This window comes from Pan troglodytes, chromosome 14, assembly GCF_028858775.2.
Source record: "Pan troglodytes isolate AG18354 chromosome 14, NHGRI_mPanTro3-v2.0_pri, whole genome shotgun sequence".
NCBI classification, from domain to species: domain Eukaryota; kingdom Metazoa; phylum Chordata; class Mammalia; order Primates; family Hominidae; genus Pan; species Pan troglodytes.
Window position 1 is genome coordinate 66,410,394 of NC_072412.2, and position 25,409 is coordinate 66,435,802.

Here is a 25,409-nt window from a genome sequence, read left to right on the forward strand (position 1 = left end):
TTTCCTCCTGGATGTACATAAAGAGGGGAGGTTGACATTCCTGTTTGCCTGAGGAATGACTGTTTTGTGGAAAGTAGGATGGGGATTTCAGGAGTTCAGGACCTTCTTGGATGAAAGCCTTGTCTCATGCCTCTCCAAGACAGTCCTGAGTAGGCTAAGTGGGCATTTCCTTGGGGTTTCCCTTTATCTGGTGGCGGTTTCTGATATATTGGGTCTGTCATCTTCTCAAACTGTCTTACTTTTTTACTTCCTCTATTTCCTGTCCAGTGTCAGCAACTCTCACCTCTTTATTTTTTATTTTATTTTTTGAGATGGAGTTTCACTCTTGTTGCCCAGACTTGAGTGCAATGGCATGATTTCAGCTCACTGCAACCTCCACATCCCGGATTCAAGCGATTCTCCTGCCTCAGCCTCCCAAGTAGCTGGGATTACAGGCATGCACCACCATACCTGGCTAATTTTGTATTTTTAGTAGAGACGGGGTTTCGCCATGTTGACCAGGCTGGTTTTGAACCCTCTGACCTCAGGCGATCCACCCACCTCCGCCCGCCAAAGTGCTGGGATTACAGGCATGAGCCTCTACACCCAGCCAGCATCTCTCAGCTCTTAAAGTCCCCTCATTCCTCATGACTTACCCAGAGGACAATCTGTGGCAGAGCCCTAGCTACTTCCTCTAAGAAAAACTGTTTTTCCCCACCCCCATAGCTCTTTCAGTCAATGGTTCTTCCAAATAGCAGCTCTTTTAAGGACACTGCTGTGAGTCTTCTAGATTAGCTTTAGGGAAGCAAATCTGCATAAATACTCACTATCATCATGGTAACTGCCCCCTCAGCAACTTTCTACTTTTCTCCAAGGTAGAGAAATGGTCTGTTGATTTTTGCTTTAGCTCAGGGTTTATTCTCAGGCACACAGAGGATTCCAGGACGCTACGATTCTCATTTTGTGGGGGATAATTCAAGAATCCGGGGAGCCTGGCAAAACCCTCCTGTTTATATTTACTTCCTTGGGTACAGCAGCACATAACGAATCAAGACTCAGAAACAGCTCTGGGCTTCTCATAGTTCCCTGAGGTAATTATGCAAAGTAAACTCTAATAAAGATCATGGGTTATACACATAAAAGAGGCTTAAATCCATGCTTCATTTAAGCTCATTGTGATGAGCAGATATTTGGTAGCTTGCTGCCTTTTCTCTGTGGGCTAACAGATTAGAGTTTACTTTAGGGTAGCATAATTTCTTCTTCAAGGGAAGCCAGTTAAATGCTAAAAAAAATCACTTTCTGAGGGGTTACTAGTGAGTTGGACTTTGGACCTTTGTGTGTGTGTGTGTGTGTGTGTGTGTGTGTGTGTGTGTGTGTGTGTCTGTAGTTTTTGTTGTCTAATCCTTCAAAGCTGAGAATTGGGAGGGCTTCTTATTAGGGATACATCTGTAGCAGGGGATGATACGGCCTACAGATAAATGTCTCCTCTATCTGTGGTGCATGGGTAAGCCTTTTCTGAAGCCATTAGACCATGACCCAATTTTTTTGAAAAGGAGTCTAATTCAAAATCATAGCGCTGATGGAAAGATTAGGAAATATAATTTGACATAATTTTGCTGGCTTGGTGGGCAGATTAACTACATTGTTAAAGAATTTAATTCTTGTTCTTGAAGGACCCTTGATGTCAGGCACTGTCTTCCCTATTTCTGCTCATTTTTAGACCTTAATGTCTTCAAGGTACAGGCTCTGCATTAATCCTGAGGAATGTGGGAACTGAGTTTCAGGAGCCTTATCTGCACCAGCAGGTGGAGTCTGGGATCCTGCCACAAATAAGCGGGGGCGAGGGAAGGACTCAACTTCTGACATGCTACAAAGCATTTCTGAGCTGTGATATCTGATTGGCACCCTACCTCCTAATCTCTCCCAGGTGTCAGGCAGTGTCAGGATCTGGGTTACCTTATTCTAATATTTCAGAGGCATACTATGATTCAGAACTCATTATCATTTCTAAAAGCCAGACTTATGGTTTAAAAAAATAGTAATATTGATAACGGCTCAGTTTGATTTAGCACACACACTTAGCACCACGTAGAGTGTACTTTTCAAACATTTTATGTGGATTTATCTCATTTTATTCTCACAACAATTCTAATAAAGTATTTTATCATCTGCATTTTGCAGTTCAGAAAATAGAAGCTTTGAAATGTTAAGTAACTTGCCTGAGTTTACACAGCCTGTAAGTTGCAGAACCAGAATTTGAAGCCATACTCTCTGACTCTAAAACATGCATTTTAACCACACCTCTAGTTGTGTGTTACATTATAGTTTTCCTGTATAAAGACCCAGGTGAGAACCTCTTAAAACCAGATAAATCTTGTTCTGACATCTGGTTTGTTTACATCTGAGGGAAACACTACAAACTTTAGGCATTTTTTTTTATGTGTATGTGTGCATGCGCCAATATTAAAAGTTGGCTTTATGTATCTTCCCTTTGGACTGATTTTCCCATTTGCTAATTTTAATTGTGTGGTATGTATCTCAGGGTCTTGATTAGAGAAATACTTGCTGCTGCTACCCCTCTCACTGGCTTTACACGGGAGAAGTTTATGTTTCACTCACATAATCATTCAGTGCTAGTGTTCCCGGCTGGTGGGCTGTGATGATTCAGGGATTTAGATTTCCTTCATTGCATGGCTTTGCCTTCCCTCTGCATAGTCCTCGCATTCAGCTGCGAGAGAGGATAGAGTAGGCACACTTGCTTCTTAAGCAACTTGGCTCAAAGTGACATGCGTTACTCTGTTTGGCAAAAACCATTCACATGACATCACTTAAGGGAGGACGACTAAGGAATGTGATCCTTGGCTTGCCATCTGCTTCTTGGCAACAGCTACATACTATGAATGGGGGAACCAGAATCTTTGATGGACAACCTGCCATCTCTGCTATGTTTGATGACATATAGATGTCCTTTTGTTAAAAGCTTGGATATAAGTAAATGGTAAAGAAAAGGGCCTGGAAATAGCTTAGCAGCTGCAAACCTGAAACTAGTATGCCTGTATGAAATCCTAGAAAGCTTTGTGTCTCTTGGGCCAAAGTCTTTGGATGCATTTGTACAGTTTATGAGACTGGGCTTCTATCTTGATATGTGATTAAGTTTAACCTTCCAGTCTGGGTCCTGCCAGACAATCTGCTTGTCACTAGATGCCCCATACCTAGGGTGCCAGACTACAGTCCCTGCCCTTACATCTGCTGGCTAGGATCCTCCTCCCAAGCTGGTGGAGTACCCGGAACCATAAAGCTGACACAGCACCTGACTTTGAGCATGGCCAGTGCTTGGAGACTTGATGTCAGAAATCTCTATTGATTTCTGGGACCAAGTTTCCACTGGTAGCCCCTAATTTACAGTGAGTTTTTATTTGTGGGTACGCCAACTTGGTTTATTAGCTGGTGGCTTTGACCCAGAACAGTGAGAATAATCTGCTTCATATCTTCAGCTGACTAGCAGGTTTCTGCCTGCATCTGGTTTGGCAGATGGTCACCAGTGAGGTACAGCTTCATTTTATATATTCCTATATTCCTCTTCCTCTTTCCTGGCTATTCTGAATTTAGCCTCAGCCCCATCGAGTGCTCAGTCCCAAATAGAGAATTTATGTAAGCCCAACTGTCATTTCACACTTCATGTACTCCTTTCCTTCATTATTAATACTTTGTCATATTCTTGATAACCCCAGCTGATTATAACCCTGCAACCTTACTAACTCTAGAGCTGGTCATGCCTTGTGAATGTCCATATTCACCGGTCTTTGTTTCCCATATTCCACAAACCCAGACAGATACTCATAGATCAGAGGAGGAACATACATCATAAGTCACATCACTCAGCACAGGAAAGTGGCCCAGGCCCATCTGAGAAATGTGTCTTAAGTTTCGCCTTCTGGTAGCAACTCAGTATTCTCGGCATGACAATCTCGGAGAGTAGATAAATCAAGTTCACTTAACCTTTTCGCATACCTAAGATCCCCAGTGACATGTCATTAACAATCATGTATGCCTGGACACATGATTTATATGTCCCCCACCTTGCAAAAAAGAAGGCAAAAACGAATAAGAGAACCTAAACTGTGTTATACATTTTTTTAAGGCAGAATGTTTGAGCCAGCAAACAAAAATTCTTGCTTTAGTTAAAGAGCATAAAGGAAATGTTCACTGAAGAGAGCTTTTCTTTTCAATTGCTATCCTGCAGTACAGGGCACTACTTGGGAGGTATTTATGCCTCTGGATAGGGGACAAGTACACAGAGGCTCCTCCTCTGTTCTGCTTGTACCTCTTTTTTTTTCTGCTTTGTCCTTTTCTCACACAGGGCAGTATCACAAAAGCAAATGTTTATTGCTCAGAAAGGCAGGACTTTGTTCTAGGGTTCAATGCACTATATGCTTGTGTGGACACCAAACAAATTTCTTCAGTATCTAGACTTGGGTTGATTCAATATTTAAAAATGATAACAATGACAACACCAGTAGATTAGTATTGGGTCACATGGCTTCTTTCGGATCTTGTAGGAGACTTCCATAGGAAAAAAAGAACCCTGCATGGCTGAGAAATTTATTTTCCCTGAGTTCCACTTATCAATTGTAGCTGCTTTGCCAAGCATACTGAATGATGCCTTTTGGTGCCTTATGTAGCACATAGAGTGTTATTTAATGTTTAGAATTTGCATGATTTTAGTAGGAATTATGATTTCCATTTCATCACGGAGTTCACCATTCCACTGAGCTGGTTCACATTTATCCAGGGTCTAGGAGTATTTTGTTTTGTGATCTTTCATTTAAGGGGTTTGACTAAAGTGGGTGTTTCATTGAACCCTATGCTGTATAAGGTCTTGAGATGTTAAAGGTGGTAGAAATAATGAAATTAGTACTTATTGGACAGCTACTTTCTGCCAGGCACTTTGCTTGTGTCTTAGTTCAATTAATATTCATGGCCACCTTTTGAGTAAGGCAGTAGCTTCCATTATACAAATGAATGGACTAATATTGTGTAAAAAGCCCCTGTATACTTAACAGTATGTAGAACACAGTCTCTGAATCCCATTTCTGGAATTTTCGTCCCTTCAGCCTCCTAGCTTTCAAGGTTTATAGGAACTGCAAGCAGTGGCATGCCTATGCTTGCTGAATGAAACCCAGCAATAGGTACTAGTAATGAAACAAAAATTTCATTTTCAAACTAGGGAACATGACTATGTTCTTTTTCTTCTTTCCTTGAACAAAACACCCACTGATTTCAAGGGCACTTTTGTACCCATAAAAATTCTTGAGGTAATCTATTAGTACTTGATTACTAGTTTTATATATATATGAAATCGTGTTTTTCTATTTTAATGTGCCCATGGTATAATAGGGATAGGTGGTAATTTTGCTATTTAATATAGTCATGTTTATGCAGTACATTGGAATGCATGCTGAGTTTTGCAGTTGAAAACAACTAAGGCTGACATAAATACTAGGAACGTGGAGATTTACCTGTTAGTATACTACCAATACTGCTATTTCTATTTTTCACAAAAAGGTGTGTGTGTTTAGAATCATACAAATTCTAAATATTAAAAACTACAATTTATACTACATACATACTCAGATACTTATAAATACCTGACATATATTCTATTCACTTATACTTTCTGAGAAGCTATGAAGCTATGAAGGTAATAGTGCGACACAGTGGAACTACTGTCATCGTAAGATATGAAAAGCAGCAGGAGATAAGTGGTCTTGTTATTGACTGAAGTAAAGTAGAATGACCCTGTGATTCGGATCTGATTGACTTAACTACTTCATTACATATCAACAGTGTCGGAAGGCCATCATAAAACAATCATTTGCCTTAAAAATGTCGTTACTTTATAAAGGCACGACTCCAGTCTTATCAGAATGTCACAGCAGAAGCCTTGGCAACAGTATTTGTTGACTGGCAGGAAGCCCATCTCTAAGCCAGTGATATGGGGATCTGGCATCTGTGGAATGTGATTTTATTTCACCAAGAATAAAGAAGCTGTAGCCTTGGAAATGATGAACACTGAATTTGTCTGCTGGGGGGATTGTGACTGTTGTGCCTTTCTTTTCTCTTAATCGGCTTCCACCAGAACCAAGAAAGGATCTGTTTCCTATAACTCGGGTGAAGAGAATTGGGGGTGGGGCTGACAAAAGCATTCAAAACAGGGATTCTTAACCTTTTTGATACTTTAACCCCTTTGCAGGCAGTTGAAGTTTGTGAATGCCTTCTCAGTATGTTTTAAATGCATAAAATAAAAAATGTACGTTTTTAAGGGAAACCAATTAAATTGAAATGCAAATATAAAAATATGTAAAAAAAATTTGTACTGAAGAAATATAAGTGCTCCTTGATTAATGAAACATTGATAAGTGTAAAACACCATTTAAGATTGGCAAGAGCAGTAAGTAATACGGAAATATAAGTAATTTCTATTAGTGACAAACTCACAGGTAATGCTGACACTACTGTGGTTTGTTACCTAAGTTCATAATTGAGGAAAAGTGCACGTTACACTTAAAGGTTAGGGAAAATGGAATTTTTTCCATCTACATGTACAAACCCTTGATTTCTATTCACAGATTCTTTGGGGGTGTCTATGGACATGAGGTTAAGGAAATCTGCTTCAGAATGGGCAAGGAGGGATTTGGCTGAAACAGCCAAATATTTCAAGATAAAATTTTTCAATATAAAAGTGAAATGATCCAATACTGCTGTGATACAGCAATATTCATAAAATAAGAATAAATGTGTCACTCACTATTCTTCATGATTTTTAGATATCTCTTTTAGGATCTGATATTGAATTTATAAAGAAATATTTAACTACAGTTGAGCAATTCTGATTGTTTTAGTTTCTTTATAAGGTTGGATTCAAGAAAAATTAGTTTTGGTGGTTTTTATTAAACACCATATCTGACACAATTCTAATTAAAATGTTCTTGCTATTTACTTATTTATGTATTCATTTATCTACATACACACATAGAAAAGTATCTACAATGATGTTCACCAATAGCTAGGGATGATTAATATTGAGTAAAGATTTGGGAGTTTATTTTTATTTTTTCTTTTTGCATTTAAAATATTTTATTTTTTTAACTTTTATTTTAGGTTTAGGGGTGCATGTGAAGGTTTGTTACATAGGTAAACTTGTAATTTCATCAACCAGGCATTAAGCCCGGTACCCAATAGTTATCTTTTCTTCTCTCTTCCCTCTTCCCAATCTCCCCATTCAAGTATACCACAGTATCTGTTATTTCCTTCATTGTGCTCATAAGTTCTTATTATTTAGCTCCCACTTATAAGTGAGAACGTGTGGTACTTGGTTTTCTGTTCCTGTATTAGTTTGCTCAGGATAATAGCCTCCCGCTCCATCCATGTTCTGGCAAAACACATGCTCTTGTTTCTTTTTCATGGCTGCATAGTATCCATGGTGTATATGTACCACATTTTCTTTATCCAAGCTGTTGTTGATGGGCATTTAGGTTGATTCCATGTCTTTGCTATGGTGAATAGTGCTACAATGAACATTCACATGCATGTGGCTTTAGGTAGAATGATTTATATTTCTCTGAGTATATGCCCATTCCTTTTTTCCCACAATCTCACCAGCATCTGTTATTTTTTGACTTTTTAGTAATAAGCATTCTGGCTGGTGTGAGAAGGTATCTCATCGTGGTTTTCATGATGTTGAGCTTTGTTTCATATGCTTGTTGGCTGCATGTATGTCTTCTGTTGAGAAGTCTCTATTCATGTCCTTTGCCCACTTTTTAATGGTGGTGTTCGTTTTTCTCTTGTAAATTTGATATCGATTTTTCCTAGGCATGAACATGGGATGTTTCTTCATTGTGTGTCTTCTCTTTTTTCTTTGAGTGCTATTGTATAATTCTTATTGTACAGATCTTTCACCTCACTGTTAGTTGCATTCTGAGGTATTTTACACTTTTCATGGCAGTTGTGAATGGGATTGACTTCCTGATTTGGCTCTGGGTTTGGCTGTTGTTGGTGTATAGAATGCTAGTGATTTTTGTACATTGATTTTGTATCCTGCAACATGCCTGAAGTAGTTTATCAGCTGGAAGAGCTTTTGCATTGAGTCTATGGGATTTTGTAGATATATAAACGGAGATAGTTTGACTTCCTCTTTTCCTATTTGGATGCCATTTATTTCTTTCTCTTGCCTGATTGCTCTGGCTAGGACTTCCAATACTATGTTGAATAGGAGTGGTGAGAGAGGCCATCCTTATCTTGTGCTGGTTTTCAAAGGAAATGCTTCCAGTTTTTGCCCATTCAGTATAATATTGGCTGAGGGCTTGTCATAAATAGCTCCTATTATTTTGAGATACCTTCCATCAATATCTAGTTTATTGAGAGTTTTTAGCATGAAGGAGTGTTGAATTTTATTGAAAGCCTTTTCTGTGTCTATTGAGATAATCACGTGGTTTTGGTCTTCAGTTCTCTTTATATGATGAATCTCCTTTATTGATTTGTGTATGTTGAACCAACCTTGCATCCCGGGGATGAGGCCTACTTGATCATTGTAGATTAGCTTTTTGATGTGCTGCTGGGATTCAGTTTGTGAGTATTTTGTTGAGGATTTTTACATGAATGTTCAGCGAGGATATTGGCCTGAAGTTTTCTTTTTTTGTTGTATCTCTGCCAAGTTTTGGTATCAGGATGATGCTGGCCTCACACAATGAGTTGGGGAGGAGTCCTTCCTCAGTTTTTTGGAGTGGTTTCTGTAGGAATGGTACCAGTACTTCTTTGAACATCTGGTAGAATTCGACTGAACCCATCAGGTCCCAAGACTTTTCTTGGTTGTTGGGCTATTTATTACTGATTCAAATTCAGAGCTCGTTATTGGTCTGTTCATGGAATCAGTTTCTTTCTGGTTCAGTCTTGGAAGGGTGTTTGTGTCCAGGAATTTATTCATCTCTTCTAGATTTTCTAGTTTGTGTGCATAGAGGTGTTCATAGTAGTTTTTGATGGTTATTTTTATTTCTGTGGGGTCAGTAGTAACATTCTCTTGTCATTTCTAATTGTGTTTATTTGGATAGTCTCTTTTCCTCCTTTATTACTCTAGCTAGTGGCCTATTTTATTAGTTTTTTCAAAAAACCAACTCCTGGATTTATTGATTTTCTGAACTTTTTTTGGTGTCTCAATTTCCTTCAGTTCAATTCTGATTTTGACTATTTCTCATCTTCCGCTAGCTTTTGGGTTGATTTATTCTTGCTTCTCTAAGTCTTTCAGTTGTGATGTTAAGTTGTTAATCTGAGATCTTTCTAACTTTGTGATGTGAGCATTTAGTGCTAAGAATTTTACTAACATTGCCTTAGCCGTGTCCCAGAGATTCTGATATGTTTTATCTTTGTTCTCATTAGCTTAAAAAAACTTTTGATTTCTGCCTTAATTTCATTATTTACCCAAAAGTCATTCAAGAGCACGTTGTTTAATTTCTATGTATTTTCATGGTTTTGAGCAATTTTCTTAGTCTTGACTTCTATTTTTATTATGGTGTGGTCTTAAGTGTGTGTGTGTGTTATAATTTTTTTTAACATTTGTTGAGGATAGTTTTATGTCCAATTATGTGGTCGATTTTAGAATATGTGCCATATGGCAATGAGAAGAATGTATATTCTGTTGTTATGGGGTGAAGTGTTCTGTAAAGGCCTACCATATCTATTTGGTTCCATGTTGAGTTTAGGTCCTGAATGTCTTTGTTAATTTTCTTCCTTGACGATGTGTCTAATACTGTCAGTGGAGTGCTGAAGTTTCCCATTATTATTGTGTGGGAGTCTATGTCTCTTTGTAGTTCTCTAATAACTTACTTTATGAATCTGGGTGTTCCTCTGTTGGGTGCATCTATATTTAGGATAGTTAGGTCTTCTCGTTGAATTGAATCCTTTACTATTATGTAATGCCCTTCTTTGTCTTTTTTATTTTTGATTTTTGTTGGCTTGAAATCTGTTTTGTCTGAAATTAGTATTGCAACCCCTGGTGTTTTCTGTTTTCCATTTACTTGATAGATTTTCCTCCATCCCTTTATTTTGAGCCTATGAGTGTCACTACATGTGAGATGGGTCTCTTGAAGACGGCATAGCATTGTCCAGCTTTCCATTTTTATCCAGCTTTCCACTCTGTACCATTTAAGTGGGGCATTTAGCCCATTTACATTCAAGGTTAGTATCGATATGTGTGGATTTGATCCTGTCATTGTGTTGTCAGCTGGTTATTATGTTGGCTTATTTATGTGGTTGCTTTGCAGTGACACTGATCTGTATGTTTAAGTATGTTCTTGTATTAGCTGGTAGCAGTCTTTTTTTTCTACATTTAGTGCTCTTTTCAAGATCCCTTTTAAGGCAGGTCTGATGGTAATAAATTTGCTCAACATTTGCTTATCTGAAAAAGAACTTATTTTTCCTTCACTTAGGAAGCTTAGTTTTGCTCGATATGAAATTCTTAGTTGAAGACTTTTTTCCTTAAGAATGTTGAATATAGGACCCTGGTGTCTTCTGGCTTGTAGGGTTTCAGCTGAGAGGTTTGCTATTAGTCTGATGGGGTTCCCTTTGCTGACGACCTGCCCTTTCTCTCTCTGCCTTTAACATTCTTTTATTTTCATCTTGGAAAAGCTGATGATTATGTGCTTGGGGATGATCTTCTTTTGTAGAATCTTGCAGGAGTTCTCTGTATATCTTGAATTTGACTGTTGGCTTCTCTAGCAAGGTTGGGGATGTTTTCATGGACAATATGTATTTCATGGACAATGTGTTTTCATGGAAATATGTATTCCAAGTTGTTTGCTTTCTCCCCCTCCCTTTCAGGGATGACAGTGATTTGTAGATTTGATCTCTTTACATAATCTCCTACTTTTCAGAAGTTTTGTTCATTGCTTGAAATTCTTTTTTCTTTATTTTTGTCTATCTTATTTCAGAAAACCATTCTTCAGATTCTGAGATTCTTTCCTTAGCTTAGTTTATTTGGCTGTTAATACTTGTGATTGCATTGTGAAATTCTTGTATTGTGTTGTTTAGTTCTTTCTTAGTTCTTTCTTTTTTTCTTTTTTGAGACGGAATTTCACTCTTGTCACCCAGGCTGGAGTGCAATGGCATAATCTTGGCTCACTGTAACCTCCGCTTCCCGGGTTCAAGCAATTCTCCTGTCTCAATCTCCCGAGTAGCTGGGATTATAGGCGCCCACCACCATGCCCTGCTAACTTTTGTATTTTTAGTTATAGACGGGCTTTCACTATGTTGGTCAGGCTGGTCTTGAACTTCTGACCTCAGATGATCCACCCACCTTGGCCTCCCAAAGTGCTGGGATTCCAGGTGTAAGCCCTTGCACCTGGCCTGTGTTATTTAGTTCTGTCAGAACTGTTAGGTTCTTTTATATTCTGGCTCTTTAATCCTTCAGTTCCTGTTTCACCTTATTATGATTCTTAATTTCCTTGCATTGGGTTTTGCTGTCCTCCTGAATCTCATTATCTTTGTTCCTATTCATATTCTGTATTTTATGTCTGTCATTCCAGCCAGTTCAGCCTTATTAAGTCTTGTTGGAGAATGGGTGTGGTTGTTTGGAGGACATACAGCACTCTGGCCATTTGAGTTACTGGAGTTCTTGCATTGATTCTTTCTCATCTCTGGGTGTGGGTATTCCTTTAACTGCCATGTAGATTGAGTACAGTCAATAGGCTTCTTTTCTGGATGTTTTCACCAGGCTGAGACTTTGTGCAGGGTCTTTATTTGAAGCTGACATTTTTTCTCTGGTTTTAGAGGGGGGTATGTTACAAGTAAAGATTTTGGAGTTACAAGTAAAGAAAGAACTGAGAGCAGAGTAAGTGCTAATAGGGGGTAGGGCATTCTTTTCCAGAAGTGGGTGCTAAAGGATAGAGAACAATTATTTCTTGAGATGAGATCTAAGGCAGCATTGCCCTTAGACTTCGAAAACAGAAACCTCTGCCCTGGGCCCCTCAACTGTTCTGAGTACAAGGATACAGTGGTAAACACAGTTGATAAAGCCTTGGTATACTGAAACCAGTCTGCCTTTTTCAGAATTGGTAGCAACAGCACAGCTTCTCTCAATGAGATACATAGTCAGGATAGAAATCAAAACAACTTGGTAAATAATCACACTATGTAAACATTACTTTTCAGTAACAGTGTCATAAGTGACTAAACACTGCTTAGCAATACCCAGGTATAGTCATTATTTATAGTCTCTTTTTGAGAAGAATTTTACTCAAGCCATCTTTCAGAATCTTGCTTTTCACAATTTTCCTCTTTTCTCTTTCTGGATTGACAGAGAGACAAGTTAAAGAAAATCCTCCCACACAGTTTCCACTATTGGCGTAATGACTAACACTCATATCAAAATCTGGCTGTCTCAGTGCTGGAATGTGCTGCACTACACTGTGTTTGCTCATGTGTAAAATGGCACACTTATAACTGGCCTGTTTTCCCTTTTGGTATTAAGAACTCACATTCCAAATGCAAGTGTGAGAGAAGCTGGAGGGCATGGAATTCCCTGGTGTCATTGGCCTTCCCTCCGCCATGGTCTGACTGGGGTGGTTTGTCTTGACTTGCTGGTGCCAGGGTGACAGTGTTGAGATAGCACAGTTCAGGGATTCCTTAGGTGAGGCTTTTCCAGCGGAGAGTGTACTGTCAAGTAAAATTGAATCAAAGAGTGACATGAACAAGATTTTTTTTTAACTTAATTTAAAATTTTAAAGTGTTCTAGAAAAACACTGGACTTTCACATTAGTTGTGTGATCTTAGTGTCTTAATTTCCTCATTTGTAAAATGGGGTTATAATATCAATGTCACAGAGTTTCAGTGAAGATGAATATAATTGACATATTTAGAGCATCTTTTTTAAGAGACTGGGTCTCACTATGTTGCCCAGGCTGGAGTGCTCTGCTGATATTGCTTGACCAAGCATATACGTTATAGTTTACACCAGCAGTCCCCAACTTTTTTGGCACCAGAGACCAGTTTTTTGGAAGACAGCTTTTCCATGGATGAAGAAGAGGGATGGTTTTGGGTTGAAACTGTTCCACCTTAGATCATCAAGCATGAGATCCTTATAAGAAGCATGCGGCCTAGATCCCTCGCATGTGCAAGCATTCATGCTCCTGTGAAAATCTAATGCCACTGCTGATTTGACAGGAGGGAGAGCTCAGGCGATAATGCTGGCTGTTGTGCTGCTTATCTCCTGCTGTGTGGTCTGGCTCCTAACAGGCCATGGCTTGGGGGTTGGGACCCCTGGTTTATACTATAACACATTTTATTGAGCATTTACTAAGTGACAGCCACTGTGGTATATCTGACAATAGAACAGTTGCCAAAGGCTGTATCTCATGGAGCTCATGTGTCATTATTCCATGTAGCAATTCTAGTGGTGTTGTGTTAAGCACAATGATGGGATGATGTTTTCTGGTGTTCCTATTTTTGTATTCTTTGCCCCTGATATAAACATTGGAAGTTTTATCAGAGTGCCTCCCATATAATAAATCTATAATGAATGGATTTCAAATGAACAAATATTGTAGCCACAGTGTGGATTTTAAAGAGCCAGAAAGTACGATGCTGTCTTTATTAGGGAAGACAGAAGAATGTATTCATATAGATCTCAATGAATGCTTCAGTGGCAATTGTTTTCAGATTAGGAGGCCTGACTTCTTTTCTACCAACCAGTACGGCCTCACCCTGTAATGTGGAAAAGAAGGCAGGTCTCCTAAAATTTACTTATTTATAAGCAAAGGTTGGCAATTCCTTTGTGACATTTTTAAAAACAGTCTAATTAAGGTATAACTAACCTACAATAAATTGGAAAAATTTGAAGTGTAGTATTTGACAAGTCTTGACATATGTATGTACCCACGAACCCATGATGCCAATCAAGTTAATGAATAAAGATACTCATCACCCCAAAGTTTTCTCATAACTGATTTGTAATACCTCCATCTCACTCCTGACACCATTCCCCCACTGTCCCACCACCATCCCAATCCCCAGTGGTTACTAACCTGTTTTCTATCACTGGAGATTAGTTTGCATTTTCTAGAGTTTTGTATAAAGGGAATCATATGTATTCTTTGTGTTTCTCTGGCTTCTTTCAGTATAATTACTTCGGGATTCATCCATGTTGTTGCATGTATCATCAATTTATTCCATTCTATTTGCTGGGTGGTATTTCATTGTGTGGATACCCCGCTGCTTGTTTATCCATTTATTTGTTGATGCACATTTGGATCATTTCATTTTTTTTCTTGGGTTAATACTTAGGAGTTGGATAGTTGTATCATAGAGTAGGTATATGTTTACATTTAAAGAAACTGCCAAAATATTTTCCAAAGTGGTTATGCCACTTCACTTCTTTTTTTTTCAAGTTGAGAAAAATTTACTCATGTGTTAGCAAAGGATGCATAATATGATATTAGAGCCTATTAATCTTTATTTTTTTTAACTTTTAAGTTAAAGGTACAAGTTCAGGTTTGTTACATAGGTAAACTTATGCCATGGGGGTTTGTTGTACAGATTATTTCATCACCCAGGTATTAAGTCTAGTGCTCATTAATTATTTTTCTTCATCCTCTCCCTCCTCCCACCCATCACCCTCTGAAAGGCCACCGTGTATGTTGTTCTCCTCTACGTGTCCATGTGTTCTCACCATTTAGCTTCTACTAATGAGAATATGCTGTATTTGGTTTTCTGTTCCTGCATTAGTTTGCTAAGGATAATGGTCTCCAGCTCCATCCATGTCCCTGCAAAGGACATAATCTCATTCTTTTTTATGGATGCATAGTATCCCAAGGGGTGTGTGTGTGTGTGTATCTAGCTCTCTATATATGTATCTAGCTCTATATATGTATCTAGCTCTGTCTCTATATATGTATCTAGCTCTCTCTCTGTCTCTCTCTCTCTCTCTCTCTCTATATATATATATATATATATCACATTTTCTTTATCCCAGTCTCTCATTGATGGGCATTTATGCTGACCATGTCTTTGCTATTGTGAATAGTGCTGCCACTTCACATTTCAACCAACAGTGTGTGGGAGTTCAAGTTGCTCTACATCCTCCCCAGTACTTGGTATGGTCAGCATTTTTAATTTTAGCTATTCTAATAGGCACAACGTAGTGTCTTGTTGTGATTTTAATCTGCATTTTACTAATGACTAATTATGCTGTTTTTGTCAGGTTTGTCGAAGATCAGATAATTGTAGATGTGTGGTATTATTTCTGAGGGCTCTGTTCTGTTCCATTGGTCTATATCTCTGTTTTGGTACCAGTACCATGATATTTTGGTTACTGTAGCCTTGTAGTATAGTTTGAAGTCAGGTAGTGTGATGCCTCCAGCTTTGTTCTTTTGGCTTAGGATTATCTTGGCAACGCGGGCTTTTTTTGGTTCCATATGAACATTAAAGTATTTTTTTTCCAATTCTGTGAAGAAAGTCATTGGTAGCTTGATGGGGATGGCACTGAATCTGTAAATCACCTTGGGCAGTATGGCCATTTTCACCATATTGATTCTTCCTATCCATGAGCATGGAATGTTCTTCCATTTATTTGTGTCCTCTTTTATTTTGTTGAGCAGTGATTTGTAATTCTCCTTGAAGAGGTCCTTCACATCCCTTGTAAGTTGGATTCCTAGGTATTTCATTCTCTTTGAAGAAATTGTAAATGGGAGTTCACTCATGATTTGGCTCTCTGTTTGTCTGTTATTTGTGTATAGAGAAAGCTTTCATCTTTTCCTCATTGAGTATCATGTTGGTTGTAGGTTTGTCATATATGACCTTCATTGAGATAAACCTATTTTTTAAAATTAATTTATTTTTGATTATACTTTAAGTTCTGGGATACATGTGCAGAACGTGCAGGTTTGTTACATACGTATACATGTGCCATGGTGGTTTGCTGCACCCATCAACCCATCAACTACATTAGGTATTTCTCCTAATGCTATCCCTCCCCTAGACCTGCACCCCTTGACAGGTCCTGACGTGTGATGTTGCCCTCTCTGTGTCCATGTGTTCTCATTGTTCAACTCCCACTTATGAGTGAGAACATGTGGTGTTTGGTTTTCTGTTCCTGTGTTAGTTTGCTGAGAATGATGGTTTCCAGCTTCATCTATATCCCTGCAAAGGACATGAACTCATCCTTTTTTATGGCTGCATAGTATTCTATGATGTACATGTGCCACATTTTCTTTATCCAGTCTATCATTGATGGATATTTGGGTTGGTTCCAAGTCTTTGGTATTGTGAACAGTGCTGCAATAAACATACACGTGCATGTGTCTTTAAACCTATTTTTATTGATATTATCACTTTTTTTGTTGGTTTAAGTCTATTGTTTTACAGTTTTGCTGATTGATACTATGATATTTATTTTGTTTTGCTTGTTTTGGGTTTAAACTGCTCTTTTTTTTTTGGTTTCTAAAGTTATAAGTTGAGGTAATTTATTTGAAAGCTTTTTATTTTCTAATAGAGGCATTTAAAGCAATATATTTCTTTCTACTTACTGATCATCAGCATCCCCTAAATTTTGATGTGTTGTTTTTTCATTTGCATTCACTTCAAGCTGCATTCTAATTTCCCTTTTGTTATCTTCTTTGGCCTATTGCCATTTAAAAGTGCTCTTTAGTTTTCAAATATTTGTGAATTTTCAGTTATCTTTCTTATTGTCTTGTTTAATTTATTTATGGATACAAAACATATCTTGTATAAGATGAATTCTTTTAAGTATATGCTGTTTTATGGCCCTGAATTTAGATTACCCTGGTAAGTATTTTGTGTACTTAAAAAGAATGTGTATTTTGCTGTTGTTAGGTGAAGTGTTTCATAAATGTGAATTAGTTTACATAGATTGTTGGTTTATCTCAAACATTCTGGCTGTACTGATTATCTTTTTTCAATTTTTGAGAGGGGATTTTTGAAATCTGACTATAATTTTCTATTTGTCTTTCTTTGGAGTTACATCATCTAGATATTCTCCAATGTTCTCTTCTAGAAGTTTTATGGCTTTGAATTTTATATTTAGGTCTGTGATCCATTTCGAGTTAGCGTTTGTGTGTGATCTTTGTCTTGATTTATGTATTTTTGCATGTGAATGTCTAGTTATTTCATCATTTGTTGAAAAGACTATCTTTGCTCCATTATATTGTCTTTGCTTCTTTGTCAAATATCAGTTGACTATAATTATTTAGATCTATTTCTGGGCAGTATATTCTGTTTCACTGACCTATTTATTATTTCATCAACAACACATCATCTTGATTACTGTAGCCTTAATATATGATCTGAAGTTGGATAGTGTCAGTTTTCTGGCTTTTTAAAAAAATATTGTGTCTGCAATTCTGGGTTGTTTGCTTCTTTGTGTAAACATTAAAATCAACTTGTTAATAGTAACAAAGTAACTTGCTTCAAATTTTTTTCAACTTCCATTTTTGAATTGGGGGTACATGTGCAGGTGTGTTACCTGGGTATATTGTGTAATGGTAAGGTTTGGAGTATAATTGAACCTGTCACCCAGGTACTGAGCATATTACCCAAAAGGTCGTTTTTCAGCCCTTGCTCCCTTTTTTCTCCTCCACTAGTAGTTTCCAGTGTAATTGTTCCCATCTTTATGTCCATGCATACCCCATGTTAAGCTCCCACTGAGAACATGTGGTATTTGGTTTTCTGTTTCCATATTAGTTCACTTAGAATATCTATGTCCTCCAGCTAAATCCATGTTGCTGCAAAGACTTGATTTTATTTTTTTTATGGCTGCATGGTATACCATGATGTATTTTCTTTACCCCATTATCGATAAGCACCTGATTTGATTTCACGTTTTTGCTCTTGTGACTAGTGCTGTGATGAATGTACAAGTGCATGTGTCTTTTTGGTAGAATGATTTATTTTCCTTTGGGTATATGAACAATAATGGAATTGCTGAGTTGAATGGTAGTCCAACTCTTTGATCTTGGTGTGAGATGGTATCTCATTGTGGTTTTGGTTTGCATTTCTCTGATTGTGATGCTGAACATTTTTTTCATGTTTGTTAGCCACTTGTATGTCTTCTTTTGAGAAGTATCTATTCATGTCCTTTGTCCACTTTTTAATGGGATACTTTGTTTTTAGATGGTTGATTTAAGTTCCTTATAGATTCTGGATATTAGACTTCTGTCAGATGCACACTGTGTAAATATTTTCTTCCATTCTGTAGATGGTCTTTTTACTTTGTGGATAGTTTCTCTTGCTGCGAAGAAGCTGTTTAGTATAATTAAGTCACACTTGTCAATTTTTGTTTTTGTTGCCATTGCTTTTGAGGACTTAGCCAAAAATTCTTTGCCAAGGCCGATATTGAAAAGGGTATTTCCTAGATTTTTCCTAGGATTTTCATAGTTTGAGGTCTTTAATTTAAGTCTTTAATTCCTCTTGTGACAGGTAGGGGTTCAGTTTCTTTCTCCTGCATATGGAGGGCCATATGCTGGTTCTGGAACGGTTCTCCCAGAACCATTTAATGAACAGGGAGTCTTTTCCCTAATGCTTATTTTTGTCAAGTTTGTCAAAGAGCAGGTGGTTGCAGGTGTACAGCTTTATTTCTGGGTGCTCTAATCTGTTCCATTAGTCTATGTGTCTGTTTTTATATCAGTACCATGCTGTTTTGGTTACTGTAGCCTTGTGCCAGTATAGTTTTAAGCTGGGTAGTAAGATGCCTCTGCCTTTGTTCTTTTTGCTTAGAATTGCTTTGGCCATTTGGACTCATTTTTGGTTCCATATGAAGTTTAGAATAGTTTTTCTAAACCTATGAGAACAGACATTGGTAGTTTGATGGGAATAGTGTTGAATCTGTATGGCCATTTTAATGATATTGATTCTTCTAATCCATGAGCACGGAAGGTTTTCCTATTTATTTCTGATGTCTCTGATTTCTTTTGGCAATGTTTCACGGTTTTCCTTGTAAGAAGTTTTTACCTTCTTGATTAGACATATCCTTAGATTTTTATTTGCAACTATTGTTAATGAGATTTCATTTTTGTTTTGGCTCTTAGCTTGCATATTATTGGTATATAGAAATGTTACAGAGTTTTGTACATTGACTTTGTATCCTGTAATTTTACTGAAGTTATTTATCAGTTCCAACAGTCTTTTGGCAGTCTTTAGTTTTTGGCAGGTATAGAATTATATCATCAGTGAAGAGAGATAGTTTGACTTCTTTTCCTATTTGGATGTTTTTATTTCTTCCTCTTGCCTGATTACTCTAGCTAGGACTTCCAGTACTATGTTGAACAGAAGTCTTGAGAGTAGGCATCCTTGTCTTGTTCCAGTTCTCAAGGGGAATGCTTCCAGGTTTTCCCCATTCAGTATGATGTTGACTGTGGGTTTTTCATAGATGGCGCTTATTATTTTGAAGTATGTTCCTTCAATGCCTGGTTTATTAAGGGTTTTAATCATGAAGGATCTTGGATTTCATCAAAAGTTTTTTCTGCATTTATTGATACGATTATATGGTTTTTGTTTTTAATTCTGTTTATGTGATGAATCACATTTATTGATTTGTGTATGTTTAACCAAACTTGCATTCCAGGAATAAAGCCCACTTGAATATGCTTCTGAATTCAGTTTGCTAGTATTGTGTTGAGGAGTTTTGCATCTATGTTCATCAAAGACTTTGGCCCATAATTTTCTTTTTTCATTGTGTCTCTGCCAGATTTTGTTATCAGAATGGTGCTGGATTCATAGAATGAGTTAAGGAGGAGTTCCTCCTGTTTGATTTTTTGGAAGAATTTCAGTAAGTTTGGCACCAGTTCTCTGTATGCCTGGAAGAATTTGCTTGTGATTCCAGTTGTTCCAGGGCTTTTTCTGGTTGGTAGGTTTTTTAAATTACTGATTCAACTTTAGAACTCATTATTGGTCTGGTCAGGTTTTCACTTTCTTCCTGGTTCAATTGGGAGGCTCTATGTTTTGGGAATTTATTTCCTCTAGATTTTCTAATTAGTGTGCATAGAGTTGTTCATAATTGTTTCTAAGGATCTTTTACATTTCTGTAGGATTGGTTTAATGTCATCTTTGTCATTTCTGATGGTACTTATTTGGACCTTCTCGCTTTATTAATCTAGCTAGTGGTCTATCATTCTTGTTTATTCTTTCAAGAAATCAATATTTGCTTTCATTGATATTTTGTATGGATTTTGGTATCTCAATTTCATCCAGTTTTTCTCTGATTGTAGTTGTTTCTTTCCTTTTTTTTTTCCCCCACCAGCTTTGGGCTTGGTTTGTTCTTTATTTTTTTTCTCTAGTTCTTCTAGGTGCAATGTTAGAGTGTTAATTTGAAAACTTTTAAATTTTTTGATACAGGGTACCACTATACACTTTCCTCTTAATATTGCTTTAGTTGCATCCCAAAGATTTTAGTACATTGTTTCTCCATTTTTATTAATTTCAAATAATTTTTAAATTACTGCCTTGACTTCATAGCTCACCCAAAAGTCATTCAGGAGCAAGTTGTTTAATTTTCATGTAATTGTGCAGTTTTGAGAGATCTTTTTGGTATTAATTTTTATTTATACTGCACTGTGGTCCAAGAGTGTGGTTGGTACGATTTTGACTTTTTAAAAATTTATTGAGATGCTTTATGGCCAAATATGTGCTTGATCTTAGAATATCTTCTGTATGCAGATGAGAGGAATATATATTCTGTGGTTTTTAGGTGGAGCATTCTGTAGGTGTCTTTTAGGTCCGATTTGTCTAGTGTCAAGTGTCTGTCCAGATATTTTTTTTGTTAGTTTTCTAATGCTATTAGTGGTGTGTTGAAGTCTCCCACTATTATTGTGTGATTGCCTAAGTCTTTTCATAGACCAAGAAGGACTTGTTTTATTAATTGGGGTTCTCCAATATTGAGTGCATATACATTTAGGATAGTTAATTCTCCTTGTTGAGTGGAACACTTTAACATTATTTAATACCCTTCTTTGTCCTTCCAGATTATTGTTGGCTTAAAGTTTGTTTTATTTGATATAAGAATAGTGACCCCTGCTCTTTTTTGTTTTTCATTTGCATGCAGATATTTCTCCGTCCCTCTACTTTGAGCCTGTGGATGTTGTTACATTTAAGGTAAGACAGAAGACAATTGGGTCTTATCCTTTTATTCAACTTGCCACTTTATTCCTATTAAGTGGAGTGTTTAGATCCTTTACATTCAAGGTTAATATTTGTATGTTAGGTTTTAACCTTGTCATCGTGTTGTTAGCTGGTTGTTTCATAGACTTGATTGTGTTGTTGCTTTATGACATCTGTGGACTATGTACTTAAGTGTGTTTTTGTGGTAGGAGGCATTGTTTTGTTTCCATATTTAATTGCTAGGATTTTAAATAAGATAGTGTTCAGTCTATTGATCAAGTTGGGAAGATCTGACATCTTGATAATATCGTCTTCCAATCCATGAACATGAGATATGTCTCCATTTATTTAGTTCTTTCATTTCATACAACGGAATTTTTTAGTTTTCTTATATAAATTTTGTACATATTTGTTGGCAAAAGTATGTCTTTTTATGATGCTAATGTAACTGGTATTGTGTTTTAAAATTAATATTTCATCTGTTCTTTGATGGTATATAGGAAAGCAATTGGCTTGTGTATTTTAAGTTTATATCCTGCAACTTTAGTATAATCAATTGCTAGTTCTAGGATTTCTTTTGTTAATTTTATTTTTTTACTCTTGTATTAGTGCATTCTCACACTGCTATGAATAAATACTCAAGACTGGGTAATTTATAAAGGAAAAAGGTCTAATTGACTCACAGTTCTGCATTGCTGGGGAGGTCTCAAGAAACTTACAATCATGGTAGAAGGCAAAGGAGAGTCAGGCACCTTCTTCACAGTGTGGCAGGATGGAGTGAGTACAAACGGGAAATGCCAAATGCTTAAAAACCATCAGATCTTGTGAGACTCACTCATTATCATGAGAACAGAATGGGGGAATCACTTCCAAGATCCAATTACCTCTACCTGGTTCCACCTTTGACACATGGAGATTATAAGGATTACAATCCAAGGTGAGATTTGTAGGGGGACACAGGGCCAAACCATATCAACTCTATATAGACAGTCACACCGTCTATGAACAGAGTTTAATTGCTTCCTTCCCATTTGTGTAACTTTTCTGTCTTAATGTGTTAGCTAGGACTTCTAATATGATGTTGAAAAGGAGTCATTAAAGAGGACATACCTGCCTGGTTCGTGATCTTAGTGGGAAAGCTTTTGGTTTTTCACCATTAACTATTTTTATTTATTTATTTATTTATTTATTTATTTATTTATTTATTTATTTTATTAAGACAGAGTCTAGCTCTGTCGCCCAGGCTGGAATGCAGTGGCGTGATCTTGGCTCACTGCAAGCTCCACCTCCTCGGTTCACGCCGTTCTCCTGCCTCAGCCTCACAAGTAGCTGGGACTACAGGCACCCGCCACCACGCCCGGCTAATTTTTTGTATTTTTAGTAGAGATGGGCTTTCACTGTGTTAGCCAGGATGATCTCGAACTTCTGACCATAATCTCCTGAGTATGTCTTTGCTATTGTGAATAGTGCTGCAATGAACACTTGCATGCATGTGTCATTATGGTAAAATGATTTATATTCCTCTGGGTATATACCCAGTAATGGGATTACTGGGTTGGATAGTTCTGTTTTTAGCTCTTTGAGGAATCAACCATACTGTTTTCTGCAATGGATGAACTAATTTACCCTACCACCAACAGTGTATAAGTGTTCCCTTTTATTCACAACCTCACCAGCATCTGTTATTTTTTGACTTTTTTATTCATAGCCATTCTGACTGGTGTGAGATAGTATCCATTGTGGTTTTGATTTTCATTTCTCTAACGATCGGTGATACTGAGCGTTTTTTCATATGATTGTTGACTGCATGTGTGTCTTCTTTTGAAAAGTGTCTGCTTATGTTTTTGCCTACTTTTTAATGGGGTTGTTTTTCTCTTGTAAATTTGTTTAATTTCTTTATAGATACTGGATATTAGACTTTTGTCAGAAGCATAGTTTGCAAATATTTTCTCCCATTCTGTAGGTTGTCTGTTTAGTCAGTTGATAGTTTCTTTCGCTGTGGAGAAGCTCTTATGCTTAACTAGATCCCATTTTCAATTTTTGCTTTTATTGTAATTGCTTTTGGTATCTTTGTCATGAAATCTTTGCTGGTTCGTATGTCCAGGATGGTATTGCCAAGATTGTCTTCCAGAATTTTCTAGTTTGGGTTTTGCATTTCAGTCTTCAGTCCATCTTGAGTTAATTTTTGTATATGCTGTAAGAAAGAGGTCCAGTTTTCTGGGCACAGTGGCTCACGCCTGTAATCTCAGCACTTTGGGAGGCCAAGGCAGGCTGATCACTTGAGATCAGGAGTTTGAGACCAGCCTGGCCAACATGGTGAAACCCTGTCTCTACTAAAAGTAAAAAACTACCTGGGTGTGGTAGCACATGCCTGTAATCCCAGCTTCTTGGGTGGAGTGAGGGACGAGAATTGCTTGAACCCAGGAGGTGAAGGTTGCTGTGATCTGAACTCACACCACTGCACTCCAACCTGGGCAACAGAGTGAGACTCTGTCTCAAAAAAAACAAAAAACAAAAAAACAAAAAAAAAAGGGAAGGGGGGGTTAGTTTTAATCTTTTGCATATGGCTATCCAGTTATCCCAGCACCATTTACTGAATAGGGAGTCTTTTCTCCATTGCTTGTTTTTGTTAGCTTTGTTGAAGATCAGATGGTTGTAGGTGTGTGGCCTTATTTGTGGGCTCTCTATCCTGCTCCATTGGTCTATATGCCTGTTTTTGTACCAGTACTATACTACTTTGATTACTGTAGCCCTGTAGTATAGCTTGAAGTTGGGTGACATAATGCCTCCAGGTTCGTTCTTTTATGCTTAGGATTTCCTTGGCTACTTGGGCTCTTTTTTATCCCACATGAATTTTAAATAGGTTTTTCCAGTTCTCTGGAAAATGTCGTTAGTAGTTTGATAGAAGCTGCATTGAATCTGCAAATTGCTTTGGGCAGTATGACCATTTTAATGATATTATTTCTTTCTATCCATGAACATTGGATGTTTTTCAATTTATGTGTGTCTTCTCTGACTTCTGGAGCAGTGTTTTGTAATTCTTTTCTTTCTTTTTTTTTTTTTTTTGAGATAGAGTCTCACTCTGTTGCCCAGGCTGGAGTGCAGTGGCACAATCTCTGCTCACTGCAACCTCTGCCCCCCGGGTTCATGCAATTCTCTTGCCTCAGCCTCCGAAGTAGTTAGGATTATTGTAGAGATTTTTCACCTCCCTGGGTTAGCTGTATTCCTAGGTATTTTATTCTTTTTGTGGCAACTGTGATTTGGATTGCCTTCCTGATTTGACTCTGGGTTTGGCTGTTGTTGGACTATAGGAATGCTAGTAATGTTTGTACACTGAGTTTGTATCCTGAGACTTTGCTGATGTTGTTTATCAGTGTAAGGAGATTTTGGGTGAAGACTATGGGATTTTCTAGACATAGAATTATATTATCTGCAAGCAGAAATAGTTTGACTTCCTCTTTTTCTATTTGGATGTCCTTTATTTCTTTCTCTTGCCTGATTGCTCTGGCCAGGACTTGCAATACTACGTTGAATTGAAATGGTGAGAGAGGACATCCTTGTCTTGTGCTGGTTTTCAAGGAGAATGCTTTCAGCTTTTGCCTATTCAGTATTATGTTGGCTGTGGGTTTGTCATATATGGCTCTTATTATTTTGAAGCATGTTCCTTCAATACATAGTTATTGAGAGTTTTTAACATGAAGGGGTGTTGAATTCTATCAAACCTTTTCTGCATCTGTTGAGATAAACGTGGTTTTTGTATTTAGTTCTGTTTACGTGATGAATCGCATTTATTGATTTGCATGTGTTGAACCAACCTTGCATGCCGGGGATGAAACCTACTTGATTGTGGTAGATTAGCTTTTTGATGTGCCACTAGATTCAGTTTGCAAGTGTTTTGTTGAGGATTTTTGCATCAATATTCGTCAAGGATATTGGCCCCCAAAGTTTTCTTTTTTGTTGCATTTCTGCCAAGTTTTGATATCAGGATGATGATGGCCTCATAAAACGAGTTGGGAAGATGTCCCTTCTCCTCAATTTTTTTGGAATAGTTTATTTTGGAATGGTACAAGGTCTTCTTTGTACATCTGGTAGAATTCAGCTCTGAATCCATCTGGTTCTGGGCATTTTTTTGGTTAGTAAGCTATTTATTACTGATTCAATTTTAGATCTCATTATTGGTCTTTTCAGGGATTCAGGTTTTCCTGGTTCAGCCTTGGGAACTTCCATCCCTTCTAGGTTTTCTAGTTTGTCTGCATAGATGTGTTCATAGTAGT

General features: G+C 37.4%; 1 long non-coding RNA gene across 2 annotated transcripts in view; it reads left to right on the forward strand.

The window, feature by feature from the left end:
• Nucleotides 1-25,409, forward strand: part of LOC104001854 (uncharacterized) — a 159,679-nt gene that overhangs the window by 128,089 nt on the left and 6,181 nt on the right. For both annotated transcript variants that reach the window (XR_010150502.1, XR_010150503.1), the window contains one exon: nt 21,080-21,129. This is a non-coding gene — a long non-coding RNA (uncharacterized LOC104001854). The remainder of the gene's footprint in view (nt 1-21,079; nt 21,130-25,409) is intronic.